We start from the raw sequence: 22,860 nt of genomic DNA, 5'->3' as shown, positions 1-22,860 counted from the left end.
GTGATCGTACAGGTAATTAAGACTTTCTTAAAAGTTTTAGATATTTTTTCCTTTTGGTTTTTTCCCAGTACTGGGGATTGGACCCAGAGCCTCACACATGTCAGGCAGGTGCTCTCCCACTGAGTCACATCCTAGCCCTTTAGGTCTTTTCTCTAATTATGCTTTCATTTGTATGGTTTCTGTTGCAACAAATTTGAATTCATTGATCTTTTCTCCTGACAGTGTTCTTTTCCTTATTGTTTATCTTATTAATATAGTTTCATTTCATATTTTAATCTTCTCATTTCTTGAGGCATTTAAAATATCTTCCTTTATTCAATGTTTTCATATTTCTCAATGTACACTTGAACACGTTTACAATAGTTGTTTTAATATCCCTTTCTGCTAATTCTACCATCTCTGTCATATTTCTTCAAGTTTCTACTGATTTCTTTCCCTGGATTATATGTCATATTTTCCTGCTTCTTTGAAATTCTTTTTATGAGATGCAGAAGTTTATGTTGCTGGGTGATGGGTTTGATTATATATCTTTAAGGAGTGATGAACTTCAGTATGCAGTTATATTACTTGGAATTGAATTCATTCCTCATGGTTGCTTGTAAGCTGTGGTAAGGGTTCCAGAGTAGTCTTTAATCTAAAGCTAGGTCAGCTTCACTGCAAACTCTCCTGATATATCACACGTTGTATGTTCACTCCACTCTGGCAAGTTGGAATTATTCTTAGTTCTGTATAAACTATGAGCATTGTTTGGCATATTGTTTTCTGATATTTCTTTTCTCAATCTTGAGGAGTTTTACTTCATGCACATGCAGATTAGTCTTTAGCCAGATTAGAGGAGATCCTCTGCAGTTCTTCAGAGCTCTCTTTCTGTTCCACTGCTTCCTGTCTGGTAATTTCCTCCACAAATTCCATTTGTTTCAGCTTATCCAGAGGTTTGTCTCTGTCATCTCATGGTGATTTTTGGATCTGTTTAGATTCCCCATCTCTACTCTATAGCCCAAAAAATGCTTCCAGGTGATAAGCTGGAGCAATCAGAGGGCTCAGCTAATTTGTTTTCATTCTTTCAGGAATGGCAGTTTTATAAGTTGCCTGTTATTCAATATCTAAAATTTTTATTTCATTTGTTTTATCCAATTTCTCGTGTTTATGACTGGAAGGCAATTCTAATAGTAGTTAATCCTTCATAGGTACAAGTCCTTGTCAAGTCATTTAAGATTTTTGTTAATGTTCTTTAAGGTAATTGTTGATTTTTGTTGTACTTTTGCTGAAAACATATATGAATCTAACAAACTTATAGTATATTCCACATGGTAGTATAATTTATTGTTCTAAAATAGTGTATTTCTTAATAGATACTGTTCTCAGCTCACTTTATAACTGAAGGCGAGAGATGGCAGGCAGTGTATAAAATCTTAATTCTAAATTAATTTCCAGTGGTCTTTGGACTGCATGTTGTGATTAGAATTTCCTTTAAATATATAAACACATGTCAGTGAAATCCTTCCTTTCAGAAACCTTAGTTATAAGCAAAGTAGTGGGCCCGCTGCACTCAAACATGCTTCACAATGTCAAAATTATGTCTTAAGTTAATATTTAAATGACTTAGTATTTGCTTAGTACATATCAGCTGCTTGGAAGGATGATTCTGAAATGTGCTCAATGGTAGAGAAAATTCAATTTAGAATTGAAATATGTTATAGTCATAATCAAGAAATAACTATATTTTGAATTCACCAAAAATTCAATAGCTGTCAGTTTTCATCAAAAACTTTCCTCTTAGAAACTCTGTTGACTAGACTTAGTCCTTTTAATATGGTTGCCAGGTTGTCACTGTTGCATTAACCAAAACCCAGATTTACAATTTGTTCATATCTTGTTTATTAAAATAGAGTTATTAGTAATTCTTTCTTAACTCAAAGTATTTTTAGAAGACTTGGTCTATCATCTTCCTGAAATGCTTGCAGGTAGTCACAGCAAAGTAACAAATATAGGTGGATGATAACTAATGTAACCTCCTTGGTTGTATGAAACCAGATAGATCAGATTTTCAAATTGTTTTAGGATATTCATATCCTGTAATGAGTTAAGAGTTTTTTTTTAAGAGTTCCATTGTTAATACTATTGAGAAACACAGGTTCCTATATTTTTTGTTTTGAATATTCATTATGAACATAAAGTTCTGAGAAATCTTACCATAAAGAAACCTGTCTGACATCAGAAGGAATTAGTATTGCAGTAACTTAAATCTACAGAGATAAAGCCAGCGCTTCTTCTCGGAAACATATAAATCCCTCCACTTGTCCCTGAAGTCTCATGAATCTTTCAGCCAAAGTTTTTTCATAAGTGACTGGTGACTTGGGCATAAGTTAAATCTGATCATATTTCCTTAATCAAAAAGTGAATATTTTTGTATATGTCCTATGAATTAGAAATGAATCCAAAATTAGAAAATCAACTATAAAAAAAGAAAATTAGCAGACTGATGACAATGGCTTTTCTATATCCAGAGGAAAAATGTCTCCAATTTTGTTGTTCTTTCTTTTCCTAGAATAATAACTGATATTTTTAACAATTTCCTTGCTTGACTGATGCTGTTACTTAAAGCTATTTGAAGGGATTTTTCTGTATTATATTTCCCTAGTGCTAGCCAATAGAACTTTCTGTGATGGTCAAATATTCTTTATCTGTATTGTCCACTGTGGCTGCTGAGTGTGTGAATGAAGTTACTGAACTAGTTCAACTAAGGAACTGAATGTTTAATGATTTAGTTTTAGTTAATTTAAACATAAAACTTATTCACTTGTGCCTGGTGTCCACCATGTTGAACAGTGCAGTCCAAGACTAGATGTATTAGTTCTCATGGGTTAAAATAGGTTTACAAATAAACTGAAATAGATTTCCAACCAGACAATATTAAGGAAGTTGGTAATTAGAAATTCTGATTTGGCAAAAGGGTTGATGTCTCAATATTCTATTAGGTTTGAAATGTCAAAAAAAAATCCTTATAGTAAAGTCAGATCTCTGAAAAAAATAAAAAGAAAACTCTGATTTTTCCCCATTTTTTATTAGTGCATTATATTTGTACATATAGTAGAAATTTACATATGTATCCATGTATACAATATAGCAACATAATTTGGCCAATATCATTCTCCAGTATTTTCCCTTTCCTTTCCTTCCTCCCCCAGGTCCTTCCTTTACTCCACTAATCTCCCTTTGATATTTGTGAGATTCCACCCTTTCTTTTCCTTTTTCTACTCTAGCCTTTGACATATGAGAGAAAACACATGACCCTGACTTTCTAAGTTTGGCATATTTCACTTAATGTAATGTTCTCAAGTTCCAACCATTTTCCTGCAAATGACGTAATTTTGTTCTTTGGATGAATAATCCATTTGTGTATATACCACATTTTCTTTATCCATTTTTCTATTGATAGACCACCAAAGCTGGTTCCATAGCTTGACTATTGTGAATTATGCTGCATAAATGTGGGTATACATTTATCACTCTAGTATGCTGACTGTAATTCTTTAGGATAAATACCAAGGAATGGTATAGCTAGGTCATATGGTGGTTCCATTCCTAGTCTTTTGAGGAACTTTCATACTGATTTCCATAGTGGCTGTAGTAATTTATAGTCCCACCAACAGTTTAAAAGTATTCCTTTTTCTCCACATCTTCTCTTGTATTTATTACTGTTTGTATTCTTGCCCTTCTAACGGAAATGAGATAAATCTCAGTGTAGTTTTGATTTGCATTTCCTAATTCCTAAAGATGTTGAACATGTTTTTCATACATTAGTTGGCCATTTGTATTTCTTCTTTTGAGAAGTGTTTGTTTAGTTCATTTGCTTATTTATTAATTGGATTATTTGAATGTTTGTGTTAAGTTTTTGAGCTCTTTATATATTCTAGATATTAATCCTCTACCAGAAGAGTAGCTAGCAAAGATTTTCTCTCCTTCTATAGGTTTTCTCTTCATGTGTTCTTTCCTTTGCTGAGCAGAAGCCTTTTAATCCCATTTGTTGATTCTTGGTATTATGTTTCCTGAACTTCAGAAGTCCTATTGAGAAAGTTGTTGCCTGCACCTATAAGTTGGGAGTGTTGAACCTATATTTTCTTCTAGTAATTGCATAGTTTTTGGTCTAATTCCTAGGTCTTTGATCTATTTTCAGTTGATTTTTTGTGCAGGATGACATATAAGGATTTAGTCTACATATAGATTCTAGCACCATTTGCTAAAAACATGCACAAGACACTAGTTTAAAAAAATATAAGTAAATAGCAGAAATATTGGTAGAGTAGAGGAAAAGGAATGGGAGAGGGAGGAGGAGAAGGAAAGAGGAAGTATTGGGGACTGAATTAGAATGAATTATATTTCATTCATGTATAATCATGTCAAAATGAATGCTATTGTCATGTATAGCTAAAAAAAAGACCATTATAAACATTGATGTGACTGCGTTACTGTAGTATGCTGATTTTAAGTCCTTTGAGTATAAACCGAGGAGTGGAATAACTGGGTCAGTTGGTGGGTCCATTCCAAATTTTCTAAGGAATCTCCATACTGCTTTCTAGAGTAGGTGCACCAATTTGCAACTCCACCAGCAATGTATGAGTGTGCCTTTTCCCCCACATCCTCTCCTTGCTTGTATTCTTGAAAATAGCCATTCTAATTGGAGTGAGATTAAATCTTAAGGTAGTTTTGATTTGCATTTCTCTAATTACTAGAGATATTGAACACTTTTATAGCAGTTCAATTCACAATAACTAGATTGTGGAACCAGCCTAGATGCCCTTCAATAGATGAATGAATAAAGAAACTGTGGTATATATATACACAATGGAATATTATTCAGCCATAAAGAAGAATAAAATGATGGCATTTGCTGGTAAATGGATGAAGGTGGAAAATATCATGCTAAGTGAAATAGGCCAAGCCTAAAAAATCATACTACCTAAAGTGCTATACAGATTCAATGCAATTCCAATTAAAATCCCAATGATGTACGTTACAGAAATAGAGCAAGAAATTATGAAATTCATCTGGAAGAATAAAAAACCTGGAATAGCTAAAGCAATCCTCAGTAGAAAGAGCGAAGCAGGGGTATCACAATACCAGATCTTCAACTCTATTACAAAGCAATAGTAACAAAAATGGCATGGTATTGGTACCAAAATAGACAGGTAGATCAACAGTACAGAATAGAGGACATGGACACAAACCCAAATAATACAATTTCTCATACTAGACAAAGGGTCCAAAAATATGCAATGGAGAAAAGATAGCCTCTTCAACAAATGGTGCTGGGAAAACTGGAAAACCATATGCAACAGAATGAAATTAAACCCCTATCTCTCACCCTGCACAAAACTCAACTCAAAATGGATCAAGGACCGTGGAATCAGACCAGAGACCCTGCATCTTATAGAAGAAAAAGTAGGTCCAAATCTTCAACTTGTTGACTTATAGACTTCCTTAACAGGACTCTCATAGCACAAGAAATAAAAGCAGAATCAACAACTGGGATAGATTCAAACTAAAAAGCTTTCTCTCAGCAAAGGAAACTATCAGTAATGTGAAGAGAGAGCCTACAGAGTGGGAGAATATCTTTGCCACTCATACTTCAGACAGAACCCTAATTTCCAGAATCTATAAAGAACTCAAAAAACTCTACACCAAGAATACAAATAATCCAATGAACAAATGGGCTAAGGAAATGAACAGACACTTCACAGAAGATGTACAAGCAATCAACAGATATATGAAAAAATGTTCAACATGTCTAGTAATAAGAGAAATGCAAATCAAACTACCCTAAGATTCCATCTCACCCCAATTAGAATGGCGATTATCAAGAATACAAGCAACAATAGGTGTTGGCGAGGATGTGGGGAAAAAGGTACAATCATACATTGCTGGTGGGATTGCAAATTAGTGCAGCCACTCTGGAAAGCAGTATGGAGATTCCTTAGAAAGCTTGGAATGGACCCACCATTTGACCCAGCTATCCCACTCCTTGGCCTATACCCAAAGGACTTAAAATCAGCATACTACAGAGAAACAGCCACATCAATGTTCATTGCTGCTCAATTCGCCATAGCCAGTTTGTGGAACCAACCTAGATGTCCCTCAATTGATGAATGGATAAAGAAACTGTGGCATATATATACAATGGAATATTACTCTGCCATAAAGAATGATAAAATTATGGCACTTGCAGGCAAATGGATGAAATTGGAGAATATCATGCTAAGTTAGATAAGCCAATCTCAAAAAACTAAAGGACGAATGATCTCGCTGATAAGCAGATGAGGATATATAATGGGGGGTGGGAGGGGTTAGCATTAGGGTTAGGGTTAGGTTTAGGGTTAGGATTAAGGAGGGTGGTAAGAATGGAGGAAGGAAGGACTATATAGAGGGAAAAGAGGGGTGGGAGGGGAGGGGGGAAGGGAAAGATAACAGAATGAATCAAACAACATTACCCTATGTAAATTTATGATTACACAATGGTATGCCTTGACTCCCTGTACAAAAAGAGAAACAACATGTATCCCATTTGTTTACAATAAAAATAAATAAATTAATTAATTTAAAAAAAAGCCCTTTTTTGCTTCTGGGTGTAGAACGTATTGTCTCTGATGTGGAAAGACAGAGGGATCCTTTAAGACTATTTTAATTGGGATCGCACTTTTTGCTGGTCCAATCTTGCCTTCAGTGGCCCATACTTCAGGGTTTATATCACATTCTAATAGAGGTAAACATAGTGATCCTTGAGATCCTAAATTCATTGTAATGGAAGTCTGAGGTTTTGAAAGTCCCTTCCCAATAAAGGGGTAGGGCATTCTGGGACTATCAGGAATGCATGAGAAAGCATCATCCCATCCCACTCACAGCTCAGTGGGGGAGTAAACTTTCTGGTAATAGGCCATCCAGACACCCCTTGCACCATTATAGTATTAGAGGAAAGAGGTCCAGGATAAGAGGTGAGCACTGAAAAACTGGCACCAGTATCTAAGAGGAAGTTGACCTCTTGGCTCCCTTTGGAGAAGCATACCCGGAGCTCATGTGTAGTGATAGGAGTTACAGGACCCATTAGAATCGACCCCAGGTCCCATCAGGCCTGTGTGGAAGAGTCTGGCCTCGAGGACCTACGCCCCTGAGGACAGTCACTTTTCCAATGATTGCCTTGACATTTAGGGCAGGGCTCCGGAGGTGGCCCTTTGGCTTGGGGACATTCCCATTTGAAATGTCCCTCCTCTCCACAATGGAAACAAATCCCTCTTGTGGCATGAGGTACATTCCGTTTTCCTCCTTTTTCACCCAGGAAGCTAACTCCTCTTAGGGCTAAGACCAGCGACCAGCGCTTCAGCCTTTTTCTTGTCTCTACACTCTCTTTCTTTCTTTTCCTCTACATCTCGATTATAAAAAACAGAAGTTGCAAGTCGGAGGATATCATCTAAGGATTTATCAGGGCCATATGCCAATTTCTGTAATTTCCTCTGAATGTCTGGGGCTGACTGAATAATAAATTTGTCCTTTAAAAGTAAATGGCCCTCTGTGGATTCAAGATCCACGGTGGTGTGTTTTCTCATTGCCTCCCTGAGTTTCTCCATGAAAATAGCTGGGCTTTCCTGGGGACCTTGTATAATTTCAGAAACCTTGGAATAGTTAATAGGCTTCTGTTTGATTCTCCTAAGGGCCTCAAGGGCTAACATTTGGAAGTGTCTGATCTTCCAAGCATCCTGTTCATCATTTGGATCCCAGTTGGGATAATTCCTGGGAACTGCTTGTGCTCCTGATGGACAGTTGGGTTTAGATCTAGTTTGGGCTCCTGGGACATGAGCAAGGTGTAGGTCATTGCTCAGTTGCTTTTAGGGTGGCTTCCTTCTCATTGGAGGTTAAAGTCTGGTCAAGTAACAGTATAATATCTTTCCAGGTGAGGTCACACCTGGCATAGGTTTTGAAATACCTCAATATATTTATCTGGATCTTCTGAAAATTTCCCTAGGTCTGTTTTTATCTGTCTTAGGTCTTGGAGGGAGAAAGGGTTGTATACTTTAATTGGTCCAAATTCTCCTCCTGGCATCTCCTGGAGAGGTAGTATCTTTGATCTGTCCACTGGGGCAGATGGAGAAAGGTTAGGGTATGGAGGACAGGAAGCCTGCTGATGGACATTAGCAGAAAATGGAGCTTTGGGGGTCCCCATGATTCCTTTCCCTCAGTAGGTGATTCTTTAAGGCTTTCTTCCCTTGTGGCAGTGGTTATGACCAAGTCTACTTTACATTGTTGGTATAATTTGGGGTTTTCCCTAGAGTAAGGAAGATTTGAACATAAGGTATCTCACACCATTTTCCTTCCCTTTTGCAAAATCTACCAAGTTGTAGAATGGTATTAAAATTTGTACTTCCCTCTGGCAGCCAGGATTCTCCATCAAAGAGTTTGTACTGAGGCCAGGCCTGGCGGTAGAAGAAAATGAAGCGCTTTCTCTTGAGTGTCTACGGGTCAAATTTGTCCCAGTTTTTCAGTATGCAGGCTAGTGGCAATAGTGTTGAGAGTGAAGCTCCCATCTCGGCTTAGGTCGCAGTGGGACCTCCAAATCTGATACTGCTGTTTCTGGTGATGAGTCATGCTTCCTCAGGTGTTGAAGTATAATGCCAGAGAAGCACCCTGAGTCAAGCGTAGAGTAGAAAGTAAGCTTTATTAAAGAAAAGTAAAAGCTGACTTCTCCCTGGTGGAAGAAGGGGACCCAAAGGCAGAATCCCTATAATGGTATTTATGCAAAACAATAATCAGTGATGCCAACAGGCTTCTAGAAATAGAATTTCTATTTTTAATGTTTTTGTTAGTGAATTATACATAATATTGGGGTTCATTTTGACATACATGTATGGAATATGATCTGCTCCATTTCAGGTCCCTGTTTTCCTTCCCTCATCCCTCCCTCTGTTCCCTTTCCTCTACTTCATTGTTCTTCCTTTTATTTATTTATTTAGTTATTATTTTTAAATTGGTGCTTTATAGATATACATAAAGGTATAATTCATGGTGGAACATTCATAGATATGCATAGCCTAATTAGGTCAGTTTCATTCCACAGTTGCTCCCTTTTCTTGTCCCTTCTTTCTCCCCTTCAATCACCTTCTACTCAACTGATTTCCCTTCTATTTTTGTGGGGTCCCCCCCTTATTTTGTTCTAGCTTCTGCATATGCAAGAAAACATTCAATCCTTGATTTTCTGAATCTGCCTTATTTCACTGAATATGTTGTTTTTCAGGTCAATTCATTTACTAGCAAATGCCATAGTAGGGATTTAGTTTCATTCTTCTATATATGGATATCTAGTTTTCCCAGCATCATTTATTAAAAAGTCTATCTTTTCTCCAATGTGTGTTTTTGACACCTTTGTCAAATATCACATGACTGTATCTATGTGGGTTTGTCTGCATGTCTTCTATTCTATTCCGTTGTCTTCATGTCTGTTTTGATGCCAACACCATGCTGTTTTTGTTACTGTAGCTTTGTAGTATAATTTGAAATCAGGTATTGTGATGCCCCCAGTGTTGCTCTTCTTGCTCTGTATTGCTTTGGCTATTCTATTTGGTCATTTATTTTTCCTTATGAAAAGCCTTTTTTTTTTTTTCTAGTTCTGTGAAGAATGTTGTGGTATTTTGATGGGGATTACATTTAATCTGTGTCACACTTTTGGTAATATGGCCATTTTGACAACATTGATTCTGCCTATTCAGGAGTATGAGAGGTCTTTCTGTCTTCTAAGGTTTTCTTCAATTTCTTTCTTCAGTGTTCTATGGTTTTCTTTGTAGAGGTCTTTCACCTCCTTGGTTTGATTTATTCCAAAATATTTTATTTTATTTTTTGAGGTTATTGTGAGTGGAACAGTTTTCCTGATTTTTTCCTCAGGAGATTCATTATTTCAGTATAGGAAAGCTACTAATTTTTGTATGTTGATCTTGTTTTCTGTGTCTACTGAGACGATCATATGATTCTTGTCCTTAATTCTGTTTATGTGGTGAATTACATTTATTGATTTGCATATGCTGAATAAACCTTGCATTTCTGGAATAAAACCAACTTTAATAGTGTACTGTCTTCTGATTTTGGAATTAGTTTGTTCTTGCTTTTCTAGGACCTTGAGGTGTAACACTAGATTATTTGGGATCTCTGTGTGTGTGTGTGTGTGTGTGTGTGTGTGTGTTTAAATGTAGGTACTCAGTGTTCTAAACTTTCCTTTTAGAACTGTCTTCATACTGAGCCAGAGATTTTAATATGGTATATCCCTGTTCTCTTTTGTTTCTAAGAATTTTTTGATTTTTCCCCTTATTTCTTCTATGACTCATTCAAAAGTGTATTATTTAATTTCCATATATTAAAATGGTTTATGTTTTGTATCTTATTATTGATTTCTAATTTCATTCCATTATGATTTGATAGGATGCAAAGAATTACTTCTTTTTTTTGTATTTGCTAAGACTTCTTTGTGTTCTAAAATATGGTCTATTTTAGAAAAGGTTCTATGTGTAGGTGAGAAGAAAATGGATTCAGTTGTTGATGGAGGAAATATTCTAGAGCTCTCTGTTAGGTCCATTTGATTAATAGTATTTTTTCTAAAGGGTTTTTACTTAGTTTATGTCTGGATGACCTATCTATTGGTGAGAAGAGAAGTGTGTTGTATTGGGGTCTATTTGATTTTTTATATTGTGTAGGGTTTGTTTTATGTATATAACTGTACCATTGTTTGGACAAAAATATTTACAAATCTTATATTTTGTTGTTGAATGTTTCCACTAACCAATTTGAAGTGACCTCCTTTGTCTCTTCTGAGTAATTTTTGCTTGAAGTCTACTTTGTTAGATATAGAGTAGCTACCCTTGCTTTTTTGTTTTTTGGCTACCATTTGCAAGGTATATCATTTTCTATCCTTTCACCTTAAGTCTGTGGATACCTTTGCCTGTAAGGCAAGTCTCTAAAAAATATATGTTTGGACTTTATTTTTAAATCCATTATGCAAATCTTTGTCTTTGATTGGAGAGTTTAGACCATTTACATACAGTATTATTATAGACAGATGATTTTTATTTCTTGCCATTTTCATTTGTTTCTAATGCTTAATTCAGACTTGATTCTCCTTTAATTGACTATTCTTCTATTAAGATTCATTCATATACTGGCTCTGATATTTATTTTTCATTTCTTTCATGTGAAATATTTCATTGAGTATTTTGTAGTTTGGCTTAGTGGTCATAAATTCTTTTAGTTTTTGCTTATCATGAAAGTGTTTATTTCATCTTCAATTCTGAAGGATAGTTTCATTAGGTAAAGCAATCTTGGTTGGCACCAAGGGCTTAGTATATATTATTCTAGGCCCCCCCTGGCATTTAGGGTCCAGGCTGAGAAATCAGAAGAAAGTCTAATTGACTTACCTCTAAATGTGATCTGCTGTTTTCTCTTGTGGGTTTTAAAATTCTATCCTTGTTCTGTATATTAGACTTTTTTGTTATAATTGTCTTGGGGGAATCTTCTTTGATCTTGTTTGTTTGGTATTCTAAATGCCTCCAGTATTTGGATTTTCATCTCATTCCTAAGGTTTGGAAAATTTTCTGGTATTATTTCATTGAAAAGACTGTACATTACTTTAGTTTATCTCAGCACCTTCTATGCCAATGGTTCTTAGATTTGTTTTCTTAATGTTATCTCACATTTCTTGAATATCCTGGTCATTGTCTCTTAACTTTTTTTTCATTATCATTGACTTTATTTTCAAGATTATATACTTTGCCTTCAAAACCTGAGAATCTGTCTGCTATGTGGCCTAATCTATTGATGATATTTTCAACAATTTTAAAATTTGATTGGGGCTTGTTTGTATGGCCCTAACTAAGGGCTTGGTGACCATCTGCAACTGTGGGACCTGTGAATGCAGGCTCTCTGTGGGAAGTATGTGGCACAGAAGGCTCCACCCTGACTGCTGTAGATCACCAGGTTGCTGCTCCTATGTCTGGGGTAGAGTGTCAGTTGGCCTGCTTTCATCTGAGCTCCTACCACTGGTGGCTGTGAATCACTGAGCACCCACTGTCTCTGATGAGGCTTCTTTGTAGCAGTGCTCTCTGAGCTCTTGGTGACTATCTACAACTGTGGGGCTTGTGGATGCAGGCTCTCTGTGGGCAGTCTGTGTTACAGAAGCCTCCACCCTGGCAGGTGTAGCTCACTGGGGTTTTATCTGTCACCTTGATGGGCATAGGATGTCAATTGACCTGTCTTCACCTAAGCTCCTGTGGATGTTGTGCAGAATGCTGGGTTTGTGTTAGCAGTACCTGTGAGTGATTTTTTCTCAGATCAGCTCCACCCCATTCCCGTTGTCCAAGGTGAGAGAGAGAGTTTTGGTAGTCTTCAGCTATTCAGGATCCATCAGTTCTTTCTAGATGAATTAACTAGACAACCTGTTTCAGAGGGGTTCCCTATGATTTTATTTCTTGCTTTCTGTAGGTTGGGGGGAGGAGAAACTGAATTGAGGGGTTCTCCTTGGATTTATTTATTGCTATCTGTAGGTGGGGAAGAACTAGTTTGATTTAATTTCTTCCAGGGAGGCTGGGTAGCTGTGGCTTCTACAAAATGGCCACCCTGCCCAGCACAGCATTCTGCCCACAATTTGGGATGAATTGTGTGATATTTACTTCACTGTCTTTGTTCCTTCTATCTCATTTTAACATGGTCTGCTTTTCTCTCCAACTGTTGCTAGGGAAGTAAGCTTGTGAACTTTTCCTCTCTCTCTTTCTCTTTTTCTTGCCCAGACTTCACCCTGGTGAGGGTTTGGGGTTAAAGAATTCTTTCTATATGTTCTGTTCTAGTAACCAAATTCCAAGTCCTTCCAGGTTTCAAGCTGTCCGGTATTGAGTTTCAGAGTGTTTGTTCTGTCATTCACCTCTCTGGTCAGCTCTTCTTTCATTGTCTGATTTCTAGCTGTGATGGAGTTGAGCATTGCTGCCTAGATCCTCTCTGTCATCTTTTGAGATGGGATCTAGAATTTCTTAGCCTGTGTTTACCATGCTGGACTCAATGCAGCAGAGCAGAAAACATTGTAATTCTATAGAAACGATTGTTCTTATCTTTTACAAAGTGTGAGATTTACAATAGAATTTTTAATAAAGTACTATCCTTATAGCAAATTGTCTCTAGCTGATTAGTTTTTATGATCATACTATCTTACCTTTTTTATAAAGTACTGAAAAACAGCAATATCAGATTTGGTATACTATTCTTAATGAGTGGCCTGTTACTGTTATTTTGGAATGAAGAGTAAAGTGAGATGAGCTGCATAATAGCTACATCTATGCCTTTACAGTAATAAGAAATGTTTGAAATGTTAGTTGAAAGAGAGGAATATCTTGTTAAATAAAAACTCTGTTCATAATATTGAGAGTTCTTGTCATGTTCTACTTTATGAGAACTTCATGAAAAAAGTATAATCTAATATACAACCCATTATTTTCAAGAAGTTGTCTATAATTTTTACTATTGTCTTATATATACTAGTTTATGTATTTGTAGCTTCAGAACATACTAATTTTAACTTTAATTATAGTTTTTTAGTATATAGAATTGTTCCCTTAGATATTTTTGTACATACAATGGAATATTATTCAGCCATAAAGAAGAATAAAATTACAGCATTTGCAGGTGAATGGGTGGATTTGGAGAATATCATGCTAAGTGAAATAAACCAATCCCAAAAAACCAAAGGCTGAATGTTTTCCCTGTTAAGAGGATGATGATATATAATGGCAGTGGGGGGTAAGAGAAGAATAGAGGAAATTTAGATTATGTAGAGGGAAATGAGAGGGAGGAGGGGGTGGGGGTATGAAAGGTGGTGGAATGAGACAGACATCATTACCCTGTGAATGGTCTGAATCTACATTGTGCACAACCATAGAAACAAAAAGATGTACCCCATTTGTGTACAATGAATCAAAATGCAGTCTGTAAAAATAAAAAAAATTGTAAATAATTTAAAAACCCCTAGTTTTTATATTCATCTATGCAAGGGTAATAAATATATTTATTGACTATTATATGAGTGTATGAGGGTACTAAACTTTCTACTTGAAAGTTTGCCTATCTGCTGTGATTATTAATTTCATATGTCACCTTGATTGGACTTCTGGGTATCCGGACATCTGGTTAAACTTTATCTTGGATGTGTCTGTAAGGATGTTTCTGGATGATATTAATAATTGAATGGGTGAACCAAGTAAAGCGGATTGCCTTCTCTTACGTAGTGAGCTCCATTTAGTTAGTTGAAGACCTGAATAGAAGAAAAAGGCTAAGCAACTGGGAACTCCTCATGCCTGATTGCTGGACCTGGGGCAAGACTGTTTTAGCAGGTCTTTTCCGGCCTTTGGATTTGAACTCAAATATCAGTTCTTGGATCTTAAGCCTAAGTACTTTTAGAGAGAAACTTGCTCCATTGGCTCTTCTGTTTCTCAGACCTTTGGACTTGTACTATAACTACAGTTGACTTTCCTGGGTCTCCAGTTGGCCTTGTCAGATGCTGTGTTCATGTGAACTATTTTTTTTTAATGAATCTCTCTTATTGGTTCAGTTTCTCTGGAGAATCTTGATTAATATACCTGCTTTCCTGTCTTTTTCATTAAGCCCATAACAGAACTAATCAAGCGCTATATTTAAGCTTTTGTTGTTAATAGTTGGATTTTGCGTATTATTTTGCACAGCTATCCTTATCAGACTGCTTCAGCGACAGCCCGTCACTATTGAGGCTAGACAAGGAAAAAAGAGGCCTGAGACTCATCACTGTCTTTATGTGCATTTCATTAATGTTGAGTTCCTAAAGACCATTACAATGTATCTCCATTTATTTTCACACTATCAAGAAAAGTTTGGTCTATCATGTCAGGTGATTTTGGACACTATGAACAGGAAGAAAAATTATTGGGTTTATTAATGGTCTAAATGAGATTATGATATTTTATTAGTAGGGGGTCATCAAACTTTTTTTTGTTAAGGGCCAGATTATCAAAATTTTTAGTTTTGTGGGTCAGATGGTCACTCTTAGGAATCTGTCATTACTCTTTCTGCTAATCAACTGTCTTTGTTGAACAGAGATAGTTGGAGAGAATACATAAGAAAAAGAGTTGTTTTCCAATAAAACTTTATTTACAAAAATATGTGATGGGTATATTTGACTTGCAGGCTGTAAGCCACTATCCACCATTATAAAGAATCTTACAGAAATAATTTGTCAAACATGACCTTTTTGAGAGGTTGTGTTGATCACTTGGTATTAGACCTCAGAAGAAAACTTAGGAAACTCAGCATATTCCTAAACTTCTGTTTCCAAAGTTCAGAACCACAGGCAATAAATACCTAAGTTCTCTGGAGAGGGTAGTGGACAAAGATGAAGAACTTTGACCCTAAAAAATTGAAAGTTGATGAAGAAAACCCAGTTCTGCTGTCATCCTATCTTTATTAGTGTTGCTGGCCTGGAAACCCACCTGATTTATATAGAGATTACATTAAACTCTGCATTATATAAATTAGTCTTTGAAAAAAAATCATTTTCTCTTTTCCTCGTAAATACCTCTGGTAGCTCTGAAACAGCAAATCTAGGAATGGGAGGGCTATTGAAATTAAGGAAAATATCAGTGATATGGCATATCTATCAAAACTCCTCTAAGATTTCATTTCACTCCAGTCAGAATGGCAATTATCAAGAACATAAGCAATAATAAATGTTGGTGAGGATGTGGGGAAAAAGGTACACTAATATGTTGCTGGTGGAACTGCAAACTGGTGCAACCATTATGGAAAGCAGTATGGAGATCCCTCAGGAAACTTGGAATGGAACCACCATTTGACCTAGTTATCCCACTCCTCAGTTTATACCCAAAGGACTTAAAATCAGCATACTGCAGTGAGGCAGCCACTTCAATGTTTAAGGCAGCTTAATTCACAATAGCCAAACTATAAGACCAACCTAGGTATCCTTCTACAGATGAATGAATCCCTCTACCTAATATAAAGTAACTCTATTCTTCCATATCCACCCCCACCTCCTGGTTATTGTGAATTAGCTTCTGCTTTATCAGAGAGAAAGCATTTGGTCTTTGGTTTTTTGGGTCTGGCTTATTTTGCTCATCATGATATTCTCTAACTCCATCCATTTACCAACAAATTTAATAATTTCATTCTTCTTTAAAGTTAAGTAATATTCTATCATATATATATATATATCCCAAATTTTCTTTATCCATTCATCTGTTGAAGAGTACTTATTTTTATTGTTGAATTCTCAATGGTAGCATCATGCCTCAAACATGGTAGATATTGAATAAATAATTATTCATATAACAATAAGCAATCAAATAAGTCTGTGGAAAATTAAAAAGGAATTGTAATCTTAAAACAAAAATAAGAGAAGAGAAAGATTTTAAGTGTGGAACTTTTCTTATTGCTATCAGATATTCCTTACTCCCTTCTTCCATCCACCCATCTCCCTGCCTTCCCACCCCACACACACTTATGATGGTTAATTTTATTTACCAACTTGATTAGGCCACAGAGTGTTCACAGGAATGCTCTGCCTGTACATGGTGCAAAGTGACACTGGACCTGTATACATGTATATAGGGTAATAATGTCTGTCTTATTCCACTATCCTTCCCACTCTCACACCCTGTCCCCTCACCTCACTCTCCTCTGCCCAATCCAAAGTTTCCCCACTCTTCCCTAGCATTATAGATAAGCATATGATTATCAAAGAAAACATTTGGCATTTGGTTATTTGGGATTGGCTTATTTCACTGAGTGTGGTATTCTCCAGCTCCATCCATTTACCTGCAAATGCCATAATTCCATTCTTCTTTAAGACTGAGTAATATTCCCTTATGTATATATACCGCATTTTCTTTATCCATTCATCTGTTGAAGGGCATCTAGGTTGGTTCCATAGTTTAGCTATTGTGAATTGAGCTGCTGTAAACATTGATATGAGTGTGTAAAGTGATGCTTTAATACACATCTGACATTATGTATTGATTACCACATTCAATCTAATTTACATATCTATTACCTCGTATAATAACCACCAAATCTTCATAAGTACAAGGAAGAAAGGATTGTAACAGCTCCAGTAAGACCTCTTAAAGTACTCTTTTTAAGTCATGGTCCCCAACATTATCTTTGCTCCCATCTTTTATGTTAGAACTGGAGCTAATCTCATTTCTTTCTTTTCCTTCCCTAGGTGAAATAATCACAAATGAAATTTCAAGGAAGATTCTATTTAAGTCCTGACCTTGAAATGTTTTTGTGAGCCTAAGAAGTTTGGACTTCATCCTGAGGGCAAAGAAATGACAAATGAGATCATGCCAGCTGCAATGTGAAGAACAGAGTGAGTAGTGTAACACTGGAGGCAGTGACACTAATGAGGCATCGAGGTGAGAGGAAATGGCTTGGACTAGGGTAAAGGCAGGGAGAATAGAAAGAAGTAGATTACTGGAGAGAAAGTAAAAGGAACAAATTAAGAGAATATCAAGAGAATTAATAGGATTTGGTGACTGGATTGGGTGAGTGTGGTGACCGAGGAGGGGAAGTCGAGGTTGATGGTCAGGTCTGACTTGGGCAAAGGGGTGTGTAGTGGTATGTGTAAAAGGTTGAGAATGTGAAAGGGAACATGAGTGTCCAGCAGTCAAGCTGCTGGGCTAGCTTACTACGTTCTATAGATTCATGTACTAGGAAACAGTGAGCTCAGATAGATTTAGATAGTTTATTATTCAAAGTAGACACCAAGATCTTCCTGTTTGTGTAGGTTCCCCAAGTCCTGTGATTCAGAGTAAGGCTCATGTAGATGCTGGGCATACAGTATATCTGTGACCTCCCAGTCTTATTAGGCTAAGAACAAGTTTGCCCAACCTTTGTCATGGAGGATTACCTAGTTGTTGTTATCCAGTCAGGATATAAGTGTGCCCTCTGACCCAGAATCTCTGGTCTGAGACATTCAAACACCGTGGACAATTACCTCCCAATAGCACTGTGATGATTTTAGCTCTGGACACACTGAATTTGAAATACCCATGATATCTACATAAAGATAACACCAGAAGTAAACTCTTTATAGGACTATTCAGCTTGTTTATAGACATGAGATGAAAATAAAACCCATTAACTTTGGCTATGTTAAAATAATAATGTGATAGTGTTTGCAAGACAGTTATAGCAAGTGTTTACTGTGGTGCATAATCACTTTGATATTTTAAATATATATAAGATTTATTATTTTATGCATTTCAAACTGAATTTACCTAGGCTTGAATCTTCTGTTGCTTGTGAAGTTTGATGATCTGATTATAACCTCAAACAAGGAAGTAGTGTAGTGGCAGGATACTTAAGACATACCAGGGAATTGGCTTTACAACTGTGACTTCTACCTGCTTTAGTCTAGAGTAGCCCTCTCCAGTATATGTAAAAACTAGACAAATGGGAGCCAGATATAAAATTTAAAAATGTATAAATGCATTTTATTGTCATGTACAACTAATTAGAACAAATAAAATGAAAAAAAATTGCTGTAGGACAAACCTCACAAATTCTTTATTCTACCCAAACATATACTCTCTTTCACCCTCTCTCCCTGACACACACAATCTTACAGGCACACAATCTTAAATTTTGCTTTAGTAAATGCCCATATTTTTTGTGGCTCTAGTTTCTAGTTTCAAATGTTGAATTTTATGTATTTATTATAGAAGATGACTTGTGATGATAAATAAATTAACATGTAAAAAAATTTCTAGTAACCATGTTAAAAATAGTAGAAACAGGTGACGTTAACATTAATAATGTGTTTTATTTAGCTCAATATATAAAAAAATATTACTTCAACATGTAACCAAGATAAAATTATCAGAGATATTTTACATTTTTTTCATACTAAATCTTTGAATTCTGGTGTGTATCTTATGTTATCACATGTTTCAATTTGGATTAGATACAATACAGGTGCCATAATCCAATAGTGCAGGTCTAGATCCTCAAGAAGAGTAAATTTTCTTTCCTCTGTCTGGTGAATATATTTCTTTGTATGTTAGAAGATAAAATGTTATGGTATATATTTTTTTGTTGTAAGCAGTTGGGCACTAAGAACAACTAACACTACAATGAAAAAAATGTCCACTTAATATACCTGGCATTTTAAAAAAGGAAGATTATGAGTTTTACTGTAAATTAGCTAGATATTACAGTGCCTAAAATAGGTAACTTGGAAGGTAAATTAGACTGTAGGGTATATCACTGTAAGCTACTCTAGGATTTCCCTTAGCAGAGTAGGTAGCCAGGAGAGTTAAGGTATAGTAGTAGTTCATCATTTACCCTTAAGGAATACGTTATGTATTAGTAGAATTTGTTCCATTATTTTATATGATGAGGTGCACAATCACAATTTGTGATTTGTGAACCTTTATTTATTTACAAATGCATTGACTCTGCAGTGCAGTAGCATCTGAAAAAATTTAAAGATTTCTATTAAGTAATTTAATGAAAAACAGTAATTGAGGGAAAAAGTCACCTAGGTGTCCTCAATACACCAATTAGATATAAAATGCCTTTGAAGGTCTGAGTATGCTAGTGGTTTTAGAAAAAGACTAGTTACAAAATTTAAAAGAGAGTTAGGAATTTCTAAGGTACATGGTAATAACTTACTGAATTTGCACTAAGTTCTAGAATTGGCTATGTATTTCAGTGAGGAGACCTTTAACCCTAATTGATGAAATGCAGTCACATTGAATTGGATATTGAGGGAAAGTACTTAGGGAAAAGTCAGTGTCTGAGCTGAATGTGAAAGTATTTGACTACTTGTAAAGCCTGTGGCTGTCTCTTTGATGATGATTATTATCTGTGATTGGTTTCTGAAAGTTTCTTCTATTTTTTTGAAGACTTGCGAAAAGCAAATGGTGAGTGTTGGTAGTTTAAAGCGACCAAACAAGCAAACAAATAAACAAACTTTCTTTTAAGAGTGTTCCATAGAAAAAGATAAATAGTTCTGCTTTATCCTTATTTATTGACGTTTTTATTTAGGAGCAAACAGCTTTAAATATTAGATGAATTCTATAGCAAAGTGATGGGAAGTGGGTGTGATGTGGGTGACGGTACAATAAGGAAGTCAGAAAGCAGCAGGGTAACATCTGTTTCATTTCTATAATCCAGAAGGACTATCCGAATATACCATTGCATTAGGAAGTTTATCAATCAACTACAGTAAAATAATCCAGTAAAGTTTAGTGTCTTATTTATTACTTAATCATTCCTGAGTTAAATCCATTGTCATTTAATATTTTGCTTTGGGATAAAACTTTGTGAATGAAGAGATTGCTGTCAAAGGAGTTTTAAAAAGTGTGGGATGGGATGTAGCTCAATGGTGGAATACGTGCCTTACCCATGGAGATCCTGGGTTCAATTCCTAGCACCACAAGCACACATATGCCCACCCCCCACACAATTTCTTTTGAAGAGTATGCTTGAACTAACTCGAAGGAGATGGAGAGAGGGGTTCTAGCAGAGGGAAAGGGATGCAGGAGCATAGGTGGTAGTTTGGATGAATATCATGGTAGCCAATGTGGCCATAGGAACAAAGGGATTATTATCATTTATTGATTTCTCTATTTTCCTAGGAGGGAGAACATTTTGTAATACAAACAAAGGGTTTCAAAAAATTTAAAGCCTTGTTTGGAAATAAATCCCTAAATATAAAACAATTAAGTGATATTAATGTCAAATTATTGTGGGGGCATGTCAGAAAACCTGGAAATCAGATTAAAGGAGCTTCTACTGGCCATATGTGGGACAATTTGAATTTCAAAATAATGAAAATAATATTTAAAAAGATCCATGAATCCATACTCATAGTAAACATGCAAACCAGTAACAGAGTAGTATACTCTCTGTGTTATTCAGTCTGTTACTAGAACAAAGTACCTGAGATAATTCACTTATAAAGAGAAAAGGTTTATTTTGGTTTAAAGTTCTGGAGGTTCCCATCCATGATTGGTTAATTCTGTTGCTTTGGGTCTGCAACAAGGCAACATTTCATGGTAGAGAACAACTGATCACCTCTTCAGCCAGGAAGTAAAAAGAATAAAGGAAGAGCTCAGTGTCCCATAAACTCATTTGAAGACACACCCACTATGACCTAAGGCACTCCCATAATGCCTAACCCCCTCCTCCTCCCAGTAGCTCCACCTGGAGTCTAAACTTTTAACACATATACTTTGGAGGACATTGTATATCCAAACAGTAACAGATACCAACTAAAAATGAAGGATGAATTAGTGTTGGAAAATCACCATTTTGCAATCATAAAATAACAAGAATCATCATTAGATGCTGGAACCAGTAGGTGAAAATTTGTTGAAGACCAGAATATTTACATAGCCTTGAAAAGCATCTCTCCATACATTGTTTATAAATTATGAAGGATAAAACCTTTTTAACTACAAAGAACTTTAAAATCGAGTAACCTGATAGATGCTGCCTTAACTACTTAAATAATCAGAGATTACCAGTAATTGGACAAGCCAGGATCATGTGCTTCCAGACATAATACACAGAGAAGAACACAACATCATTTATCTAGCATTACTGTCCAAAATGTATAACCTAAATCTAATTATGAGGAAATATTAGACAGCCCCAAATTGAGGGATTCTTACAAAGGAAATTGCATGTACTATTTTCAAAGGTCAACATGGCAAAAGACAAGCAAAGACTGAATCTGGACCAGGCAAACAAAAATTACCACAGGGACATTTTGTGGACAATTGACTAAGTTAAAATAAGTTCTACATATTAGATTAGATAATAGCATTATGTTAATATTAAATTTCCCAATTTTGATTATTGTACTTTGGTGATGTAAGTGAATGTCTTTGTTTTGGGGAAATGCACACTGGGTATTTAGAGATTACCTCTAATCATGGTATCTGAGATTTAACTCTCAAACAATTTTTAAAAATTGTATATAAAAGAGAAAGAAGTAAGGAAGAAACGAGGAGGAAAGAATGATAAAACAGTTGTGGTAAAATGTTAATAGTCTGGGTCAAGTCCAAACATTTCTTTATAGTATGCATGAAATTTGTCTGTAAGCCTAAAATTATTTAAAAACAAAAAGTGGAAAACAAGAAGTGATAGCATGCTGGATGAATTGGGCATTGAGAACTATTTAATTTTTGAAATGTTTTGACACCCCTCTTCCCTGCCTTTGTCTGTTTTCTTCAAAGAAAGATACTGAGGCATCCTGAATAGAGTTTGAAAATCACTGCACCAAAGTAATCATTCCTTCCAGCAATGAAAAGGGAGAAAGCAAAGAGCTTGTAAAATAATAAATGTCACTATTACAGGTAATAGTGATTTTAAATAAAGAAGGGGATATCTATTATTTCACTAGCTCTAAGAAGGGACTAGTTGTTCTTTTAAGTATTACTAATATGTAGATTTTGTTGATAAATATTGATAGATAATTTTAAAAAGGAATATATGGAAAAATATTGGGCATTAAGGCAAAGTCTATCTTTGGTCCAAGGACTCAGTGAATTGTGAGAAAGGCTGCCTGTAGGTAGTTAAAAAGAAGCTTATTTAGGAAGAAGCAATAAGTTTTACTTCTACTTTAGGTCAAAGTGAATGTATGTGATTGAAATGAGGCATAGAGGGAGTGAAGTATGGGAATTCTGATCAGCATAGTTATTTAAGTGTATAACCCTGGTAGGGATGGCTGCTATCATTAGAATGACAAGGTATAGTGATCTTTAGAGGTATAGTGATCTTTAAAGGTATAGT

General features: G+C 35.7%; 1 long non-coding RNA gene across 9 annotated transcripts in view; it reads left to right on the top strand.

Moving 5' to 3' along the window:
- LOC124987335 (uncharacterized) overlaps nt 1-22,860 on the top strand; it is a 143,958-nt gene that overhangs the window by 91,264 nt on the left and 29,834 nt on the right. For all 9 annotated transcript variants that reach the window (XR_007109169.1, XR_007109172.1, XR_007109167.1 and 6 more), the window contains one exon: nt 17,279-17,425. This is a non-coding gene — a long non-coding RNA (uncharacterized LOC124987335). The remainder of the gene's footprint in view (nt 1-17,278; nt 17,426-22,860) is intronic.

Source organism: Sciurus carolinensis, chromosome 6 (genome assembly GCF_902686445.1).
Source record: "Sciurus carolinensis chromosome 6, mSciCar1.2, whole genome shotgun sequence".
NCBI classification, from domain to species: domain Eukaryota; kingdom Metazoa; phylum Chordata; class Mammalia; order Rodentia; family Sciuridae; genus Sciurus; species Sciurus carolinensis.
Note: the sequence above shows the minus strand (reverse complement) of the source record. Positions and strands in the feature narration are given on the sequence as shown.